Source organism: Panthera tigris, chromosome X (genome assembly GCF_018350195.1).
Source record: "Panthera tigris isolate Pti1 chromosome X, P.tigris_Pti1_mat1.1, whole genome shotgun sequence".
NCBI lineage: Eukaryota > Metazoa > Chordata > Mammalia > Carnivora > Felidae > Panthera > Panthera tigris.
Genome location: NC_056677.1, coordinates 108,249,019 through 108,254,691, shown reverse-complemented (window position 1 = coordinate 108,254,691; position 5,673 = coordinate 108,249,019). Strand labels below are relative to the sequence as shown.

Here is a 5,673-nt window from a genome sequence, read left to right as displayed (position 1 = left end):
CTGTGATAGGGAATATTCCTCGCTTACCTTTTTATAATTGTTCAATTTTGCATTTCTTTGCTAGAGTTTATATTTAGGATTTCAGCAACAGTAAAGAAATGTTTTGAGATTTAGTAAGAAAGCACTATCAGTTATCTCATGAATAGTTTATGCCATTGGAAATTTCCCATTACCTAATAATTGTGTGAAATATCCACGCACTGAATTTTACCTGTAGTGTGACCAGATGGAATTGAAGAAAGATCTGATGTGATTGTCCACGTATGTGTGTGTTTGTGTGTTTGAACAGTCCTTTGAGCAAATAGGGGAGTGTATTGATGAGCCTTTAACTAGTTAGTTAAATGGTGTCAGCTTTTGTGAGCAATCATATATAATATTTGTATGTATGTATCTATCAAGTTGCTAATGTTGGTTGCCCCAGGAGAGTGAGATGTGTGATAAAGGATTTCTATTTATCCTTCAAATATTTATGAATTCTAAGAGTGTTTTCAGGAAGCTGTCACATGAAGAATTTGAAGAATGCTTGATGACACAAGAAAGTGCTGTGTTCTAATGTTAAATGATGAAACTGTGAGACAAAACCCTGCATAACTTATGACTGAAATTTATACACATGTAAGTACAGGTATCATGCCATGTGGAGCAGTGTATCGTGTACAGTGATGTGAACTATCTGGGCTTTCCTCGATAACTCTTCCAAACACTTGTCACTATATTCAACATGAGACTAGAAAATGGAGGGCTCCGTGGTTGCCTGGGTACAAAGCCAGGTCAGAGACTGCTTGGGTTTGTGAATTGGCAGCTGGGGTTGGTCTACAGTCTTCAGGTAGTTTCTTCCGACTTTTTCTGCCTGGATCCATTTATCACTCGAGGAAGACGATCTGATGCCACGTGAAAAGACAAGTAACATTGAATGAAGAAAAGCTGATGCACAATAGACTAGTTTCAGTGGAAATTTAATACCTGAAAAACAAGATGCCTGATGAAGGTGAGTAGTTTTATTTCAGATAGAGATGAAAAGCAAGAGCAGTCCCTTAAGGGGGCAAAACGCAAGGCTGCCATGCTTTTTGGCGTCTTTGTCTCTTTCTCTTTGGCGTTTTTTAAGACTCAACGGGGGCGGGAGAAGAGGGCACCAGGACAAGGCTTGTGGGCATATCTGGAGCACTACTGCCATCGTGAGGAAATAGTTTCAAAACACCCTAAGTTGTTACAGCTTTCTTTGTGAGGCCTGCTAGTTGGCTGGAGCAACTGTTGACACTGAAGCTTTCAGGTGCACCCAATTCGTTGGAGACCCATTGCTTGGAACTAGGAAGATCTAGGAGTTGAACCAACCAGTCAGGCAAAGAAGGTTTAGTTGTTTTTCTACTGGAGCAGATGGGCATAAACAGATGAGCACCAAAGCAGTGAAAAGAATCGAAGATTAATCTACATTTTAAAAGTCCTTGTCTGTTGGAGGTGGCATTACCTGTGCTCTTGTTTCATTCACTTCATAAATGGCTCTTATAGCAGGTATATTATAAAGAAGTGTGATTGTTTCTAGAAGTGTAAAACCAGGTGGCAAATGTGACATCAATGAAAATGGTGGAATTGGAAACTTGAGTTCTGTATCCTTCCACAAAAGCAACTGAAAACACTCAACAAGCTAGAAGTAGAAGGGAATTTCCTCTACATGATAAGGGACATTTGTGAAAAACCCACAGCTGATAGTATCCTCAGAGATAGAAGACGAAAATAGTGAAAGACTTTACTTCTAAGATCAGGAACAAGTTAAGAATGCCCACTGTTGCCAATTCTGTTGAACATTGTACTAGAAGGTGTATCCAGGAAAATTAGGCAGAATATCTACAAGAAATACAAATTAGAAAGGAAGAAGTAAAATTATCTCTGTTCGCAATAACTTAACTATATGTAAAGAAAATCCTAAGAAATCCACAAAAATAATATAGGTACTAATTAATGAATTCAGCAAGTACTACAGGGTAGAAAAGCAACTCGCAGAAATCAATGTACAATCTGAAAATGAAATTAAGAAAATTCTGTTCACAGTAACATCAGAATGAATAATATACTTAGGACAATATTTGACTAAAGAGATGAAAAACTTGTACATTAAAAATTGCCAAAGGAATTAAAGATGGCCTAAATACATATCCTTTGTTTATAGGTTGGAAAGATTAAATATTGTTAAGGCAGCAGTACCACCCAAAGAGATCTATAGGTTCAATATAATCTCTATCATTATCCCAGCAACTGGTTTTGCAGAAAATGTGTATGGAATTGCATAAAACTTCTGTAGCCAAAACAATCTTGATTATGGAAAAACCAAGCTGGAGGTGGCCCTTCCATATTTCAAAAATTATTACAAAGCTACTGTAATGAAAGCAGTGTGGTACTCAAATAAGAATGGACACATGAGAGTACCTGGCTGGCTCAGTCAGAAGAGCATTTGACTGTTGATCTCAGGGTTGTGAGTTCAAGCCCCACGTGGGGTGTAGAGATAACTTAAATAAAACATGAAAAATAGACACATGGATCAATAAAAAGATTGAGAGCACAGAACAACCCCATACACTATGGTCATTGATTTTCAACAAAGGTGTCAAGGTCATTCAATGGGCAAAGAACAGTCTCTAACAAATGGTGCTGAGACAACTGGATGTCCATATAGAGAAGAATTATTTAGACCCCTCCTTCACACCATATGCAGAAATTAACTCTACATGGGTGAAAGTTCTAAAAGTAAAAAGTGAAAGTATAAAACTTTAGAGGAAAATATAACAGCAAATCTTCATGACCATGAATTGATAATGGTTTCATAGATATGCCACCAGAAACACAGGCAACAAAATAAAAAATAAATGAACTTCATCAAAATTAAAAAAACTTGTGCATCAAAAGACACCATGAAGACAGTAAAAAGACTATGTGCAGTATGGGAAAAATATTAGTAAATCATTTATCTGACAAAGTTCTAATATCCATATATAAGGAACTTTTACAGCTTAACAAAAAGACAAATAATTAAAAAGAACAGGTATAGGACTTGAGTATACATTTTTCCAAAGAAGATAGATGAATGGCCAAAAAGCACATGAAAAGATGCATGAACATACTCAAGATAGAAATGTAATTAAATTAAAACCACCAAGTGATACCACTTCATGGCTAGTAGAATGGCTACAATAATAACAGTAAAAAAACTTACAAGTATTGGTGAGGATGTGGAGAAATTGGAACCCTCATACAGTGGTCGAGGGAATGCAAAATGTGCAGCAGCTATGGAAAAAGGTTGGCCGTGCTTAAATTTAAACAGAATTACCATAGGGCACAAAATTCTTTCAAAAATTTTACTATCACAACTTTGCGTCCGAAGGCAAGATCCTTTCATTTGAAGATAATAAGAATTTCAGGTTAACTATGAAAATAAAAGACTATTTGGAGTTCTTTTAGAGTTTACAAACTGCAATAAACCAAATTAAAGTAAATATTTAATTAAATCTGAGTCTAGTTCCAAACAATGCAAGTTTGGAAAAAGTTCCCAAAAAAAAAAAAAAAAGCCTAATTTTAAGATGATCCTTAATCATAGGTCACTCACCCAGGGATATTGCTAAATGTGTGACAGACAAGTAAAGCAGAAAGGCTAAACAAAACAAAACAAAACAAAACAAAACAAAAAACAAAAAAAGAATTACCATATGACCCAGCAATTCCACTCCTAGGTATATACCCAAAATAATTGAAAACAAGTACATGTATACACATGTTCATAGCAGCCTATTCACAACAGCCAAAATGTGGACTCAAGCAATGTGACACACACATATAATAGATATTATTCTGCCATAAAAAGAAATGAAGTATTGAAGATGTTACTACATGGATCTTGAAAACATTATGCTAAGGAAAAAAGGAAAGCCACAAAAAGGCACATATGGTACAATTCCATTTATATGAAATAACCAGAGTAGGTAATTTTGGAGAGGCAATAAGCAGATTAGTGTTTGCCAGGGGCTGAGCAGAAAAGGGAATGGAAAAAGACTATTTAATGGGTCTTGGGTTTCCTTTCAGGGTAATGAAAATGATTTGGAAGGAGATAGAGATAATACTTGCACAGCATTGTTAATGTAATAAATGCATTGAATTATACCCACTAAAATGGTATAATGCATGAATTTTACCTCCATTTTAAAAAATGGCAATATTTTTAAACATGTCAGTATTCCAAAGAATTATTAATGATATTTGAAAAACATTCAGGCATAATAAAGAACACTTGTTTTAACAATTATTGTACTGGGGAATTTAAACAGTATTTTATAAACGTACAGATCCTTTTGTAGTTCATAAGCATGATGATTGGGTGTTCACGCCGTTGTGTGACATGTGCCACCTTAAACCTTGCTCTGACATCAGCACATTACCCGTCTGATTTAAAAAAAAAAAAAAAGTACATATTATATGTGCATAAGGAAAGGATGATAATAAATGGCAAAGACATTTTGAAAGTGATTATTTCTTCTCACTGATGGTCCATATACCATATATTTTTGATTATAATTTTTAAATCTGTTCTAGAATAAAATTCAAGAAAATTCAAGCACCCAAAAATATACATTGATATATTGATGAAATGATATAAGGTGGTACTAAAGACTTTGTGCAAAAGTACAAATAAGTTCTGTGTCTCAGTTACTAATGAGGAAATACCATAAGACTAATAATCCTTAAGCAAAAAATAGTGACAAACATACACAATAAAGTCATAGGAAATTGTCTTAAGGCCATTTAATGGCATAGAAAATGCTTGTTTCCCAATGATACACGATGACACCATTAGACAAAATCATGTGTCCCATTTGGAATTTATAGTAATTTAAGTATGTGTCACTCCTAGTAGGTATTGTCTGGTATTCAGGCTTGAGAGCTTTCTGGACCTTACCCGTAGAGCTCCACCAAATGGCTACCTCCAACTCAACACACAGGCCTAATACTTGCAGACCCTGGGAAACTCGGGAAGTGAGATAATAACCACTGGGCCTATTGCGTAGGTTTGCTCTTCTTTAAGCCCTTAAGTATAATCATTTTCTTTTGCCCCCTGATACCATCCCCCCAAAATTGATAGCCTGAGAAAATGCTAGAGATACAATACTGAGTAAAGAGCAGATGTAGGAAACGTTATCAGATAGAAACCAAACTCTGGAAAAGAGAAATGCCAGACAAGAGTAGGTGTCTCAGAACTCAGTTTGATATCTAATGGAAACTGAAAGCAAAACGCTAAGATGCTGTTTCTGAGCAGGTTTCCTCAAACTGAGCAAAATACAAGGCAGCCATATTTTCCGGTGTCTGCGTCTCCACGGTGTTTTTTCAAACTCGAAAGGGCGGGAGGACAACGGCTCCAAGCGGGGTTATTTGGCTTTTCTGAGACAATACTGCCATCCTGCGGAAATAGTTTGATCAGTCCCAAGCCCTGAACGGTTCCTCCCTGCATGGCCTCGCCACTGAGGGATTTCAGGCCAGTGGGAGGCTGGACGGGTTCTGGACCCAAGCCTGGCCTCCCTACCTTTTTTCTCTGTGGCCTGGCAGGAGAAGTGGACCAAGTCAGGATCTTGGTGTAGCATCGGTTAGGTTTAGAGGCCAGCACCCTGCCAGCGGCCACCAGGAAGTCCAAGCACA

General features: G+C 36.8%; 1 non-coding gene across 1 annotated transcript; it reads left to right on the top strand.

Moving 5' to 3' along the window:
* The first annotated feature begins 4,328 nt into the window (after nucleotides 1–4,328).
* On the top strand, nucleotides 4,329–4,431 carry LOC122235629. Its single transcript, XR_006213669.1, has one exon. It is a non-coding gene; the product is annotated as a small nucleolar RNA U13 (small nucleolar RNA).
* The last annotated feature ends 1,242 nt before the right edge of the window (nucleotides 4,432–5,673 follow it).